Source organism: Euprymna scolopes, chromosome 13 (assembly GCF_053919585.1).
Source record: "Euprymna scolopes isolate OS-2025 chromosome 13, ASM5391958v1, whole genome shotgun sequence".
Lineage (NCBI taxonomy): Eukaryota > Metazoa > Mollusca > Cephalopoda > Sepiida > Sepiolidae > Euprymna > Euprymna scolopes.
The window spans coordinates 95,997,795-96,015,370 of NC_136494.1; the positions used below are offsets into that span (position 1 = coordinate 95,997,795).

General features: G+C 33.9%; 1 long non-coding RNA gene across 3 annotated transcripts in view; it reads right to left on the reverse strand.

Annotated features, from left to right (window-relative positions):
* Positions 1-17,576, reverse strand: part of LOC145292093 (uncharacterized) — a 460,939-nt gene that overhangs the window by 432,380 nt on the left and 10,983 nt on the right. The gene's annotated exons all lie outside the window — the stretch shown is intronic.

The following is a 17,576-nucleotide window of genomic DNA, read 5'->3' on the forward strand; positions in this document are numbered from 1 at the left end:
ATTGCTAAATATTCGAGGCAAGTGCAGTGTACGTACAGGACGACTGGAAACAAATGCCGAGATAAGCGGAGAGCACATACAGAACCTAGAATTCCCAAATAGTTACCCATCTAATACTAACCAGGCTCAACGTTGCTTAACTTCGGTGATCTGGCGAGAATTGGTGTGTCAACACGATTATGCCATATTCTATGTATATCGATAAATATTCTTTTGAGGGTGTGAGGGTATGATACGATTAGAGTGAGTGCCTTCTTCCTAAATGATGATTATATATATATATATATATATATATATATATATATATATATATATAATTTTACCATCGTATCATACTCCCTCCCCTAAAAAAAGAAGAAAAACTATTTATTGCTTATACCTGAGATTGATATTTATATTTGCATCATCATTCCATGTTACACGAACAAGGGTCAATCCATGAGAGACATGTTTTTTTTTTTTTTTCAAATTTGATACATCACGGTATAAATTGAATGAGGTCTGTTTTATACCTACATCAAGAGATATGACCCTGTGATCTTTGCCAAAAATGTGAATTTTCAAAAGATAATAACTAGTGTGTAGTAGTTGAAAACACCCCACAATATGGACGGGGACAATACCATTTAAATGTCGCCCTCTTTTACTGATTTTAACGATTTATCACCTCATTCTATATTCCGAAAGGTACGCCATATTTATTCGCCAGCATAAACTATTTCTCTCAACCGCGTGTGCCAACTTTTTCTATTTTACAACACAACAGAAACAAAGTTTGAAAATCAATATCTTAGTTGCTTCTTGCATAGGGTTCATTTCTCTAGCATTTTAAAACACTTGATACATCTAGAATGTGATGTACGTATGTTTGTTTCACATGGAATAGCTCCAATCTTAAGATCCATTTGGGTAGCAAGTTCTCCATTATTTTTCTGAATTTTAGAGATAAGGATTGATTATTTGGACTATTGTTCACATTTAAAGTGTTATTCTCACAACGTTTCGGTCGTTGTAACCACCAAACTTTCTCCAGGTGTGTATTGTCAAACTCGGGAATCGGCACGGAAGTTCGAATCGAACGCTTTGTTTTACGAAGGTAGCATGCTCTCGTTCTGCAGCTATGACTGGATAGAAGTTTTAAGTAATTCTTTTTTTTTTTTTGCTGTTTTTTTTTACAAGGTAGTCACCATCTATTAAGGCTCGAAGGTCACTCGAGGATAAGGGCTAATAAATGTAAGGAGGTAGTGTAGTAATCGTTAATGGTGTAGATTGGGTGGAATTCTAATTATTTAAGGGGACGGCTCAACAAAAACAAAAAGATAGAGAGTAGAGAAAATCGCAGTGAAATTAGATTTTTTAAAACCAACTCCAGTGACAGTAGTCGGTGCGTGTGTGTGAAATGAGATAATACTAGTCCTGTTCTGTTTGAAAATCTACCTTTCACTACTCTACTACTGTTGTATTGTGGGGTGTCGTAAAGGAGATTGTATCATAAAGGGAATAGTGTCAAGAAGGAGATTCGTGTACGTGATCGTCTAGTTTCTAATCTTATTGTTCATGTTTTCGTGGGTGTGTGTTTGTGTACATGCATTTCTTAACATACCTTTATTCATGTGTCGTCGGTTGTTCCTCTGGTGTTAATCGTCTCTTGGGGGGGGGGAGCTGGCCTGTTAGATGAAGAATTCACTCCAAGATGATAATTAAGGTTTTATGTTTTTATTCATCTTCCAGAGGTCGACACAGAATGGAGGTGAACCTTGCTTGCTTGATGGTACACGTCAGCGTCCTCCCCAGTCCAGGGGGGGGACAGCTGAAAAGCCGTCTGTCTTCTTCAACACCCGAAACCAAACTGCCAAGAAAGAATCAGCTAACCTCATCACATGACACCACGTCATCTGGTCAGCTGACCCTTCTTCTGCAAACGTGTCCACTGTCCACGTTATTCACCTCTCTCTCTCTTTCCCTCCCTCTCTCTTTCTCTATTCTCTAATAGAGACACAGAGAGAGAAAATAGAAAGAGTAAGAAAGCCAGAGAGGGGGGGGAGATGCTCTTTAACACTACTATATATATAATAATGTTCTTCTGGTGACCAATCTGATCATCCTAGAGATGATGGATGACAAATACTGAGTTTGTTTGAAGTGAAACAGGTTTGTGCAGATCCAGCCTCACTCTCTCTTCCCAACCAGCCTGATCCCGTGGCAGACAAGTGGAATGTGGGAGATGCTAAAAGTGTCGATGTCCTCCTACTGACAGCGCTCCCAGTATTCCGAATTTGATCACCCATCTGGTACTAGCCAGACTCACCATTACTTAACTTTGGTGATCTAGTGAGAACCGATGTATCAATGTAATTATTCCGTATAATATTACAATGTAACATTTCACTGATGCACCCAATAATTTTAGCAATTATCATGCCAGTTTAAATAGTTTTGTACTCAGTGGTAGAAATGTTCAGATGTCTGCAATTCCTATGTTGACTATTTCAAACGTCTTTACATTAATTAATTCTCTCTCTGTTTAGCATTGGCTATTATTTTCCAAGCAAATTTAATAACATAATTAAAAATCATCTGTTTCTATTTCAAGAACAAGATTTTCTGAAAAAAAAAAACAACAATAAGGATTATTATCAGAGCGAGTAATTCTGTTCATCTCATTTGAAATTGAAGATGAAAGATTGAATAACCAATAATTATTTAAACTAGTTTGACATGAACGGTTTTATAGTTGATATGCATAGTAAAAATAATCTCTATATCTATAAAAGTTAGAATGTATGTGTGTGTGTGTGTGTGTGTGTGTGTGTGTGTGTGTGTGTGTGTGTGTGTGTGTGAAAGAGAGGACACTTCTCAACCTATATACTCAACAAACAGTCTTGAAATTTGGTATATAAGGTATTCAGATACGTGAAAAACTTTTTAATCAGTTTTCATCCGAAAAAAAAAAAAAAAAAAAAAAAAAAACGGAAAAATTTGTACTTAGGAATCATCAGATTTTTATCTGTTTGTCAACTGTTTCACGAGGTTTGAAAACACTTTTTAAAGATCATGTCAAGCTGGCTTAATGGTTATCGTTCTTGACTCACTGTCTTTAGGTTTTGGTTTCTATCTCAGTTCGAATTTTTTTTTTTTTTTTACTTACAAGAAGTGAACTGTTTAGAAAAAAAAAACATAATACTCGCATGCACATGCCTCAGTTTCTTTCCATTTATTAACTTCATTTTTTTTTAGGAATTTAACGTTACGCTTAATACTGAGCAACGCTGGGTACATCTAGTAGGAAATAGTTTTATCAGCATGGCGAATGTATATGTTGAAAAGTTTTTAAAAAACCTTATATATCTGGTAAGCCTCCTTGGACATCTTTTATTTTAGTCAATAATCACATTTACGTCTAAGAAAAATAAATCATAAATACATATAAAATTATACAGGAGAACTTTGGTTTTCTGGGGAGTCCATGGATGATAGATCATGGATTGACATACTAATCTCGGATGTTCTTTTGTGAATGAAACGGTCTGTAAACATGTACCAAAGTCTTTGGTTTAGAGAAAATCCACAGTAAAATTAATAAAGTCTTGGTCCCCGGAATGTAAGATAATATCGTTTATTTATATATGCTCTGTTGTTATATGGTAACAATCATTGAGCTTTCACCTTGAAAAGATTGGTCTTTAAAAAATAGACAGTGTATGCACAAATATATTTTTCCACATTACACACATGCACACACACACGTGTAAGTGTGTGTCTGTGTGTGATGTGGGGAAATGTGTGTGTGTGTGTGTGTGTGTGTGTGTGTGTGTGTGTGTGTGTGTGTGTGTGTGTGTCGGAAATTTAGATAGCTTGATAACTCGGAATGTAGCTAGCTGAACAAGCGCCGTAATATAGATATAAAAAAGAAAACTTCATTTGAAACTTTTTTTACAGGTCTAATAACTTTACTGAAGATTCAACAATATTAAAGAATGGAGACTTTATAACGACAACTAACTGCTTTCTTTACTGGTATAAATACCTTGAAATAAGAAACTTTCACTTTTGATATTTAGAAAACATCGTTGGTCGACAACAACTACATTCCATTAAGTCATAACGTCCGCTTTCATATTTTCTACAATAATAAATGATAATAAAATTTACTATATCTTCACAGTATTACCGAACATCTCTTCTCTCTCTATATATATAAATAAAATGAACTCATTTTTTCCCGTCTGATTTTGACATTAATAGGATTAAAAATCAAGATATTTCATGCAAATATAATATGCACAAACGGCAGAACAATATCTGAGGTGTGTTATAGGCTTATTATTTCTCAAATTCCTCGATAATCTTAGATTTCTATACTTTTTCTGCTGAGAAGTCACGGCCAAAATCGGTTAAGATCAATGGAAGTGGTAAAATATTTTCTCTCTAATAAATTCCTCCTCCCCCTGCCACCACTTAACACCGTTTGGGGATCGTTCACAAGGAACAGTTGAGAAGAGAACACTGGTTTGGCTTCGTAGTTCTTTCATGTGAAGTTATTTAAAATCACTAAACTAAGCTGCAGTGCTCTGTGGCGTAGTGGTTAGCGTGCTGGACAATTCACATTATATTTTCATGTTCGCGCCGACCTACCGTAGTCGTTTTTTTTTTTTTTTTTTCCTAAACAACTGGAATGGACTTTTCTTGGTGGCCGAACTGTTAACGTTGCAGATGTTTTTTTTGTTTTTTTTTCACACTTTATTTTCCTACTTTTACTCATGACTCCGGGTTTGATCCTTCCTACTTACCTACCATAACATTTTTTAACCCCCCCCCCCGTCCCGGAAACAAACACTCGGGCAACGCCGGGTACCCCGCTAGTATGTAATATAAATCTCACCTGTCTGTTTAAATGTATGTATGTGTGTTTGTATGTATGCCTACCTAAAAACTTTCGACAGAGGCGACGGATTTTCACGAGATCGGTATCGTTTTAAAGCTCGACCCTTCAGACGCTACACTAGTAACTAGTAACTGTGCATTTGAATCATATACTAGTGTATTTATTTCAGAAACTATGAAACAAGTTAGACTCAAGGCATGAATGATTTTTTTTTTAATCTGAGCTTAAATAAAAGAAATTCATATTTTTGTTTTATTTAATAATTTAGTTTCGTTTTTAGAAGTTTATTTTCCACAAAACATAATTTACAGTTTCCACTATTTATATAGCAAGAAAAAGTTACCCCTAAGATTTCTCAATTAATATTAGAACTAACATCTTTCCATATAGATTTTGACAGTGCCATATAGACTTTATAGTGCTCTTTCATACCAATTTCACACGTTAATTTCATCATACGATAATTATGTTTGCATGTGAAATTGTAACAGAGCACGGACATGCGTATGACAGCTGTATGCAAATCACCGAGTCATGTGCGAGATGATGTCACGCCAAGGTAAAAGATTATAAAAAGAATGTTTGAGAAGACAGAGATCAGAGAAAAGGATTACATTAGAGACGGGAGAGATAGATGTGTTACACAGGTGGAAATAAATGTCTCTGGACTCAATGGAAAAAAGCGAGTTGGATTTCTTTCCTCTTTCTTTTTTTATGCTTCTTTCGACGAAGTCTACAACGTGTTGGGTTCCTAGATAATTACATAAATTTGCATTAGCACTAATATAGCATTAGTTCTACTTTTACTGTTGCTATTATCATTTCGATTGTGTTTATTTAGTACTGATTGCATATTTTCTGAACAACAATAACTTAGATTGATGCCATTCATATTAATAATTTTAGATAGTTTATTGCGACAAGTATTTATCTATTATCCTAAAAATATTTTTCCAGTATGTGTTTTGACTTACCCATAACAAAGGTTGGTTGGACCAGCCTTATGTTTTTTTTATTATTATCCGGCAATATTCACTATGGCAATAGTGAAAAACACTGAAATTAAATGAGCCTAGATAAGTTTTAATTCTGTGACATTAGACCTCATTTGAGGATCTTCAAATGATCATTCGATGACATCAAAACGAGAGGTTCTTTTCTTGAGTAATCAATTGATGGTGAAAAATTCATGAAGTCTGTGCACCAGCATACTCACTTACTAATCACAAGAATCCAATCTATTTCTCCGGAAGAGTCTTGATTCTAACAACTATTGAGTCTTTTAAGCCCAGAACTTGATTTTGTGAACAACGGGAACATTTTTCCAGAGGGTTCATCTTATTGGGGTAAATGTCCAATCAACACCAAAAGTCGAAACTGGACAACTGCAGGATGCATGAAAAGCAACCATACAGAATTAACACCACGGAATTGCTCAAATGATGAAAACTTGTACGTGTCAATACAAGCTAAACAACTCTTGACTCAAACCAGAACGTTCACTGACACCATCCCGACAGCAACGCTGATATGACCTTACACAGTAACTTCAATACGACACAACATATACTTGCAGATTAACGCCGCTACAACCCAACATGAACTCGCACAATAACGCTGATACAACCCAACACAAACTCAAACAGTAATGTTGATACAATCCAACATGGACTCAAACAGTAACGTCGATACGACCACACATGAACTTGCACAGTAACACCAATATGACCCAACATGGACTTGCACAATAACGCAAATATGACCCAACACGAATTCGAACAGTAACACCAATATAACAAAAAATGGATTCAAAAGGTAATGCAGATACAACCCAACATGGACTGGAACAGTAACGCCGATATGACCCAACACGGACTCAAACAATAACGTTAATAATTACGAACGCTGATACAATCCAAGAATAACCTGCAAAGTTACACTTGAATGACTCGGATGTCTTCTTTATTTAGTTCTTGGGCGAATGCATTTTCTCATATTTTACTGGGTGTCCGATGAAAGCATGCACACACTTATTCTCGGGCGCATCTGCATTTGCCCATCGCATTTTTTATGATCTACATTTTTTTTTTTACACAGTGATCACCACTTATCAAGGCCCGGAAGCCACTCAGGGATAAGGGTTATTGCAAGTACATTACGTTAGTGTGGAGATTTGATGAAGTGTTTACTTAAAGGGGCGGTTCATTAGGAATTTGTTAACGTTGGACTTGAAGACATCCAAGTTGTAGTCCGGTGGGAAGCAGGCAGACGAAACAGAGTTCCACAGGCGTGCAGTTCTAAGAAAGAAGCTTTGTTCATGGAATCCGCGTTTTGATTTAGGCACAGATATAGAGTGGGGGAAATTTTTCACAGTGGATTCAGCTAGACGGGTGTTTTTCGTGAAAGATTGGCGAGGAGGGACCAGAGATTGGAGTTCAGACGAGCACCTGCCATGGAAATAACGATAAAACAAGGATAGGCTCGCAACGTCCTTGTTTTATCGTTATTTCCATGGCAAGTGCTCGTCTGAACTCCAATCTCTGGTCCCCCTTCGCCAATCTTTCACGAAAAACACCCGTCTACATATTTAAATCTCATTCAAAATGTCTAATAAGAGGGCGAATACTCATGTTTCCTCGGGATACTGATTATAAGAAAATCAAAGCTAACTGTATATAAGCGTAGCACAAATTTATATAGAGAGAAAATCGTTTCAACCAAACTTTACATTCCAAGGTCTAATAGCATAAAAGTACTTAGCAGACACAGACAGGCACAAAGATGTCTTTTATATCAGTATACATTGACTTAAACCAAAGTTAACACTTTATAATGTTATGGGTTGACAGATACATTAGATACATGTCAACTCATGATTTCATTTCACGACATCAAACTGCTTTTTTCATTTCAGACGAATGGACAGTTTCCTATTTAATCTAGAGAAATGTAAATACTGAATTTAATGCCATCTTATATAAACTTGTAAAAATATGTATGTGCCACCGGAAGTTTGTATGATGTTATAATATGCCACATCAACTCAAACACATGAATGAATAACATCGTCTGTTCCACTATGTTTACTGTTCATTTATATTTTCTTTTTTTGTATTATTTAATTACACTAATGACCATATAAACACACATTTTCATTGGGTCAAAATATACTACTAAAATGCTGCTTATTTGCTACCGTGTACACTGTGTGATATCACAAAAAAAAAACTTAAATAAAAGGATGATTGATAAGAAAAGTCGTAGCAGTAGTGGCGGTTGCGGACGACCGTGGCTGCAGAAGCAACAGTTCACAGTTTGGGAGTTTGAATCTGTCTTTGTTTTATAAGCTCGGTGCTGGTTGGTGTAAGCATTCAACTTCATTTCTGGCGTGCCCAATCAGAGGCCATCTTTCAGGCAAGCTGAGCACGTGATCGAAGTTAACAAAACGTGTAAACATAAGCTTACTTCCTCTTTTCTTGATTAGAATATCGTACTGACAACGGCTCCACATCGGCAAGAAAGTACATAATCCATCATGGCTGCCACCGGACCATAACTTCAATCGTGACTGTCGTAATAGTAGGCCTGCTCACTGAAAAATAACGTCATGCTTAGCAAGCAAGATCTGTCGAATACTCAGATTGTTAATAATGAATGAGAGTTTTTTTTTTTTTTTGTTACAAAACCGTCAGAAAACTTAAAAACTTGAAAAAGAAAAAAATAAGAAACGATTCATACTGAAGTTGAACTTATTTAATATCAATAAAAAAAAACGAAAAATGGGAATTTATTCAAAAGGGGAAAGGTGTGTTATTTCTCTGAGAAGCAACATTCTATGAATAAATATTTTGTTGGTTCCCGACAAGAGAGTCGACCTATAAATTCATCCTTATTCGTTCATCTGCACTTTTCTCAATAACTACGTCTTGAAATTTTAAAAATTTTGCACAAATATTAAACATATGATATGAGTAAAAAAGTAACAGAACGAATTTTCCGGGAAAACTCCGGTTGCCCCCCCCCCTCCGGTGTGCCTTTCAGGTTAAAATGGCTAAAATTGACACTTTTGTGCTTATTAAAAATAATGCCTTGGATTTTTATAAAACTTTCCGTAAAGTTGTAACTAACTGATTTCTATATAATTTTGTTTGTCTGTACTTTGCAATAACTTGGGTGTGCCCCAGGGGCTCTTTTAGGGCTAATAAAAACACTCCATTTTTGGGACTATTTTACCATATTTGTCCAAAATTTTCTGTGTATGTCTATTTAGCAGTTTTGCATGGTGTTGAACTCAAATATAAATATGTTAAGGCCTTGGGGACTTTTGGGGATAAATAGGAGGGGGGAGCAAATGATGGACTTGGTCGACTTTTTTTTTTTTTTTTTTTTGCATGGTTCAGAACTCACATTTACATACGTTAAGTCCTAAAACTGCACTGTTTGTTCATTTTCATCAGGATTTGACGTCCCCTGGGGACTTTTGGAGCTAAATGGTGGGGGGGGGTGCTGAACTCAGTCATTTTTTATGCCTCGTTTACTATGCACTCACGGGGGACCATGCATGCTTCACTCGTTTTTTATGGATTTAAAAGACTAAAATTTGTTTATTATTTTACTTTAAAAATTGTATTGTACAAAAACGGAAAATAAACGAACACGATTCGATTCATACTGAAACTAAACTTTATTTAAAACAAACAGCAAAAAAAAAAAAAAGAAGAATTATGTATGTAAAATTATGTATGTTTAGAGCAAGGGATAATCAAATTCTGCAAAAACTGAATTATGAATTTAGGGAATATACAAACAATAATTAAACAAGCACATACAAATCGAAAGGTAAATAATTTTTATACCGAAAACAATTTAACTTCAAATAAATTATTTAACTATAAAGTTAGTAGTTTAGGAATATATCTTTTTAAAATCAGACTTAATAAAAAAAAACAAAAATACAGAAAATATAGACACATCTTTATAATGCACGTACTTGTCACGGAACATTATTGGTGACATTAAAACGAGCAACCTTTTGTCCTCTAGACTTTTATTTCTACATATTCACCATCATTCTCAGCGCACTTTTGCCAGGAATCCAATGACACAGGATACACGTCCATGACAGGGATTGCTTTGCCAGAGTCTCACACTGTCAATATTTGTAACAGAGAGATGAAAGTTTCATGTTATGATTGCCTGGGTTCGGTTATCATAACTAGGGCTGTGACAACAGAATATTCTTTTCATTCTTTTGACTCTCAAGTATATATCCGACACAGTCAATCAACCGACAACCACATCAGTCTATATAAAAAACATAAAAGATATTAACGGATATATACTCAAGAGTCAAAACAATGAAAAGAATATGCTGTTGTCACATAGCAAGTCACGTGATTTTTTGTGTGGAGAAGCCTACTATTACGGAGGCCATGGTACGGTACACATATATGAACTATTTTCTCCTCAAACAGAACTTTACAACGTTTTTGATTTATCTTTGACTTATTCTATCACTAACACTCTTCTCTTTCCATTTCTCGTTTATTAATACGTTAACGAAGACGATCAATAAAAATCGATTTAAATATGAAAATGAGGCTTTCTCTTCCTATTCTACAAGGTAATGGGAGAAGAATATGATGTAAATGATTAAAAGAGAAAGAGAAAGAAGAGAAAGAGAGATCGGAAGTAAAAAGAGATGGAAGAAGAAAGGTAGAGAAAGAGTAGGAAGGAGAGAAAAAGAGTGAAAAGTGATCAGGAAAAAAAAAACGAAAAACAAAAATCAATGTTAAGGAAATTATGGTGCTTATATAGCATTGGACACAAGTGAAAACAGCATTTCAATTTAAAAAAAAATACATATCAAGCAAAAATAAGTATCCTTACCAAAAAATTACGAAAAATTATCGAATAGAAGTTTAATTAAAGATAAAAATCAATTTCCATATTTTGCCGATCTACTAGCCATTTTAACTTGGTTAAATGACTGACTGACTTATCTTCCCTTGGTTTACAGGATTTTCCCGTTCTTATCAATGGCGGATCAGTAAAATATGATAAAATTGATTTTGATTTTTAATTAAAATTCTACTCAATAATTTTTTGTGAAGATTTTTATGCTTTAATTTCTATTCCATTCTAATATCTTCAGATATGTATTCATATTGCCAATATTTTGCATATGGTGTGTAGATTAATTTGTATGCGTATATTTTGTTAAAAAAAAATGATAGATTCTACTTAATTTGTAGGTATGACTGACGAATACTACTATTCCGAGCAAAAGTTTACCTGGGAGTAATGTCAACTAAGGGGTGTCTTCACACTCCCCAATGATTTCACAGTGGGTCTCATCATTGGGTGCAGTTTTGTGTCATAACCAAGACGATTGGTTTAGAAAAAACTTGAGTAGTTGATACAGGTGGGGAATAGAATAATTAATTTAGAAAGGATGGATACCTTGGCCAAGGATATTTAGGGCAGTTTAATGTTACAAAAAAACAAGAAAAAAACTGGGAAGAAAAATATATCCAAAGACAAAGATAACAAAGATGATGAAAAAGAAGATGATGAAAAAGAAGATGAAGAAAAAGAAAATAGAGATGACGAAGAAAGCAATAAAAAAGATGACGGAAGAGACGAAAATGAAGGAGACTAAGATGAAGAAGGAAACGAAAATGAAGACAAAGATGAAAATGAAGAAATAAAAAAAAGTAATGAACAAGACAGAGAAGATGAAGAATACAAAAATAACAAAAAAGATGAAAATGAAAATGGCAAAAAAGAAAAAAAACGACAAAAAAGATGAAGATGAAAACGATAAAAAGATGACAACGAAAACGATAAAAAGATGAAGACGAAAACGATAAAAAGATGAAGACGAAAACGATAAAAATGAAGACGAAAACGATAAAAAAAAAGATGAAGACAAAAATGATACAAAAGATGAAGACGAAAAAGACAGAAAAGATGAAGACGAAAAAGAAAAGATGTAGACGAAAAAAGATGAAAACGAAAAAACAAAAAAGTTGGAGATGAAGTAGCTAAAAAAAAAGATGAAAAAAAAAATAATGAAAACAAAAAAGATTGCTAACCGAAAACATTTTTTTTTTTTTACCAATTAGAATATTATAAAATATCAAGATTCTCAAACGTATATTTTTAATCCAAACATCACAAATAAATTAATATTCTCATAGCATTATCAGTTGCTGTTTATATTATAAACAGGTTGTTTTTAAAAATCCCCGGTCTTCCTTTGGGCGATATTATGACCAAACATAATTAAAATACGTGGAACTTGTGTTTATTTCCATATGGAATTTTATTCCCAGGGTTTAGTAATTTTCGCATATGAATTGAAATTGTAGGTAACTATATAATCGAAGCTTAAAAAAAAAAAAAATAAATAAATAAATAAATAAATAAATAATAATAATAATAATAATAATAATAATAATAATAATAATAATAATAATAATAATAATAATAAAAATGTATTATTGAATTGAATTTGTTAGCTAATAGAGTAATATGTTCGTTGGAAAAAGTAGGTAGATAAGATTAAGAACAATTTCACAAAAAAATAATCGTAAAAAAACGACTTTGTAAGAACTATCGGATGAACAAAATTTGTTGTGTGTATTAATTTCTATATATTGATACAGGAGTAGTTATTTTGTCACTTTTGTATAAGGAAGACAAGCTGGGGAGAGGATAAAAAGATAGAAGAGAAAGGAAAGGGAGTAGAAAGCGAAAGGAAGGGGAGTAAAAAGAGAAAGGAAGGGGAGTAAAAAGGAAAAGGAAATTACTTGAATATATTTTTAAACTAAGTGACAATATTTTTCTTGATAAGCTGCAAAAAAGTAAGTATAAAGCTATTTGACATTAGTTCCAGGCAAAACATTGGATTTGCCACTTTACCAGTGCAGTACTTTTTCCACAGACAAGCAACTGCTCTCCAACAAAATTATTCTGCTCTTTAGACTAGCTCTAAGGCAGTACAACCTAGCTGAAGATGGAAACTGACATACTCAGCTTCAGTATTAACATTGCTCAAGGAGCAGGTACAAATTAGTAATAATAATAATAATAATAATAATAATAATAATAATAATAATAATAATAAAACCTGGAAAAAGACTAGGAGAAATTGTAATCAAGGGAAAGATTGAGATTATACAGCAGACGGTTATGATGAAAACAACTGAAATCTTATGGAACTCTAGAGAACTAAAACTGCGAGAAATCTTATAAACTGGGTCCTATTAGCCTAGTCTAATACCATACAAAATAGTCACAAAGGATAAAGGAGGATGGAAGAAAAGAGGAGAGAAAGCACTAATCAGACCTCCACAAGATGAGCGCTAAGAGTACTGAGATCTTGGGAAGACTTATTGCTACTCAAATTCTAATGAAGTCTAATGGTCATTGCCAACAAGAAATCAAAGCTTATCGAAAGAGGTGGAGAGTACTGGAAAATTGGAGAGATTGATTGTCACCCAGACGCTAGAACATCATTGGTTATTATCAGTGAGCAATCTGATATTGACCTGTGTGAAAACTCATAGTGAATACGATTATTATTTTATCAACTTTATGGCATGAAAGTCAAATTACGATATTGTTCATAATAAATCATGATGATAACAATGAACACCAAAATGTTTAATTAATAGCTCTATCTACTATGTTGGCTAGAAACGACCAGGAGTGACTAATTGACCTATCCTAGATCCAATTGAAGACCTATGTCAGATTTCGCATGATATCTTGATGTAGAATTGGAGATTGAAGATATTGAGTCTTTGATTCTCTCTGTTTCATTTTACTTCAATCGAAGTTCTCAAAAAAAAAAAAAAAAAAGAACAAAAAGGGGTTAACACTTGATATCTATATGAGATATATAAATATTTGAATATTACATTAAATCTCATTTACATTTCAAATGTTGAGTTAGTAAAGAAGTTAAGTTTTCTCTCCCCAACTGATCGGTAGAGTATGTTATAGTATATCTTTATTCTGGTTTCTTGGTCTTGTTGGAGTTAAGGACAAGAATCCATCTAGTCTGATTGAGTATCATGCTTCGTGGTGTTACTATAGGCAACATCACTTGAAGAGGATGCACCATTCCTCATATAAACCAGTGTAGGTTAGTCATACCGAAGAAACCTTATTTGGACTGCGAATACCGTGTGATTTTGAATATTTGGTCAAGATTTACTAGTAAGGAAAAGTATCCTGATGCCAGGTTTTCCTGATAAACTCTTGTACAAGAAACCTTAGACACATGAGAACAGTGTCTAGTAAGGATTCAAGTTCTTTCCAGTAAGCCTCCAAGTTCTTTTTTGATAGAATGTGTTTGTAAATGTATAAGCAAAGAAAATACTGTCATATGTTTATCTAATAAATAACCATTAAGATGTAAAAATGTAATTTTTGAATTTGTTTTTGTCTTTTTTACAAGGGAGTCACCACTTATAAAGGCCTGAAGGCCACTCGAAGATAAGGGTTAATGAATGTAAGGTTGTAGTGTAGTAAGCAATCGTTAATGACGTAGATTGGGTAGGATTTGATTATTTAAGGGGACGGTTCAACAAGAACTTGTTTACATTAGACTTGGAAGACTACAATATTGTAATCAGCTGGGAAGCTGGCCAGTGAAACAGCGTTCTACAGACGGACAGTTCTAGGAAAGAAGTTCTGTTCACGGAATTCGTGTTTAGATTTAGGCACAGATAGAGAGTGGCGGAAATTGTTGATAATGGTTGTAGCTAGTCGAGTGTTATTTTGTAAAAGTCCAGTAATGGAGGGGAACCATAGATTGGAGCTCAGACTTTTAATTCTTAGTAAACATGGAGACTATAAATTACTGACACATATATAGGCTGACCCAAAAAGAACGGGCCCGTGTAAGTTTATTAATTAGAGTTGGGGCCCGTTTTTTTTGGGGGGGAAGGGTCACCCTGTATATATATTATATATATAGACATTATATATCGTAACACAGTGGAATGATGCAAAAAAAACAAAAAAAAACTAACTGGCACAAAAATTTGTTTGATGGTTTCTGTAGAATAAAACTTCACACAAAAGGTTGACTTGCTGCTTGTAATGTTCGTGTTATGTACATCTTGTTTTGAAACAATTCAGCAGACAGCTAAAATGTCAAATGAAAGGTTTTGTTTGGTTTGTCTGTTCAACAGTATATCAAATCTCTTTAGTTAGTGTTTAATATTTCTCTGCAGTAAGAAATATGCCATAGCGTACAACAGTGTAAAAATTTAAATATAGACTCGATTGCTCGATGTTAAAAAACGGTGCACAAATGAAAATTATTCCCAATAATTGCGTTTCTAGATCCTTCAGATGAGAAGGACTAGTTTTTATTATTTGTATCATTCACGCTATTGTTTTCATCTTTAGTGTTATTCGCAAAACATTTTTGGATGATGTATTCTCAGACCTTCTCCAGGAGTATCTTGTCAAAATCGGTAAACTTTCCATCAAACTTGGGAATCTGCACTGAATTTCGAGCAGGACCCTTTATTCAATCCATCGGGATAGTATGCTCTCGTTATGCCAAGGACCCGTGGTATAACGGATAAAGTACTAGTACAAAAATTCAGTTGTAAGTGACTTTTCTAAAGGTTGAAGATCAATCGTCAGTGCAAGCGATACTAAGCATACAATTACAAATTATTCAAAACTTCTATCCGGTCATGACCGAATAAACCAAAAGCATGCTACCCTGTTAATTAAATGAAAGGTTCCGTTCGAAATTCCGTGCCGATTCCAGATTTTGACAGAAAGATTCACAAATTTGACAAGATACACCCAAAGAAGGTTGGAGTTTACAGCAGTTAAAACATTGGTCGAATAATACTGAAGATGAGAACAGTAGTCCGAATATTTTCGCGATAATCTGCAAGTTTGACGTCTAATCAATATCAATTCATTAAAAACAAATTCATAAATAATTTTTTTTTTTTTTTAATTTAGTGTGTGTATCAGAAGGGTACAGTCTTAAGTCCACTTAAACCGTTTTTAAAAATAACCAATACGTGAGATCGATTTTAAGGATTATAGCTCTTGAAAGGCTCTAATAGCTATGTATATATACTACTAAAACTTGGTGAGTCCTGTTACCATGGTTGTTTGTTCCCGTGCACAATGTATGTCATCACAAAAATGATGTGAATGAATGATGATGTCATCCATTAAAATAGGTGTGGGATAATTATGCACAGTGGACGACATCATATAAGGAGGAAAATGAATGATGACGTCATCCATCAAAATAGATGAGGGCTAACCACGCACAGTAGATTACATCATTAATCAGAGAAAGTAAGAAAGATCATTCATAATCCAGACGATTCCAATACAAAGTGAAAGTCTAGATTCCTAGGCATTCAGTAGTAATTAAAAATTGTAATTGAACATATAATTATCAGAATTTCTTTTTTTTGGGGGGGGGGGATTTGGTAAATTGGATTACATAAGAGGATGGCTCACCAAGAACTTGTTTACATTGAACTTGAAGGCGACCATATTGTAGTCAGCCGGATAGTAGACAAACGGAAAAGAGTTCCACAGGCGTGCAGTTCTAAGAAAGAAGTTTTGTTCATGGAATCTATGTTTCGGTTTAGGCACAGGTAAAGAAATTATTGATAGTGGCTTCAACTAGACGAGTATTTTTCGTGAAAGTTTGTTACATACAAAATTATACACACAAGAGAATTTGTCCTAACGTTATTAATATATGCATTATAACATATATTGTAATATGTTCCAAACATTGCGTAGCAATATAGTTGACTGGCTCAGTAACAGCCATTGCAACAATTTGCGTTGGACATCAAACAAACAAAAAGAAAAAAGTGAGAATCTGATCACAAAAAAAAAAAAACTTTAAAAGGATCGATTCTTTCTTTAGTGTTCTCCCGGCAACTCATTTTGACAGAGAAGAAAGAGAAAAATAAATAAAATAAAACTATTCACTTGGTTAATGACACAAAGCTAGTAATTGGTTAAAAAAACAAGAACAAAAATAAAATTTAAATAAATAAAAACAATTGCCCATTAAACAGTAATTATTCCTGGTAAGACGTCCTTTGACATCGGGTCAAAAAAAAAAAAAAAAAAAAAGGTCTTGCCATTACATTCAAATTACAATGATGACAGGAGGTGTTTTGTTTTCTCAAGTGGTTAACTTCCAATTTAAAAAAAATCATAATTCGTAAAATCATTTTCCCAAACATTACCTTCTCTGAGAGAAGGAAGAATGGGTTTAATGCTTCTCGCCTTAGGCACAATCATCGGGTTATGCTGTTGAGTTCAACCAAGCAATTTTTATAGGAAATGTAGGTACTTCTATAAGAGAGGACTCATATCGCCTTGAATATTTCTTATTGCATTTTATGTAGGCACGATCAAAGAATTGAAAAATAAACAAGTAGTTGTTTTTAAAACGAATTAAAATCTATTAAAATCCATTATTCTTGAGCAACTTTTTCCCCCAGAAAAATAACAGCCTGAATTTTATCATGAAAAGCAGAATATAAAACTTTTTGTAGAAAATGTTTTATATTATTCTGCTTTTCATACGATTTTTTCTGAACTTTTAATAGGATTTAAAAATTTTCTAAAACTACACCATTCATTGCCATTTTTTTTTGTCTCGATC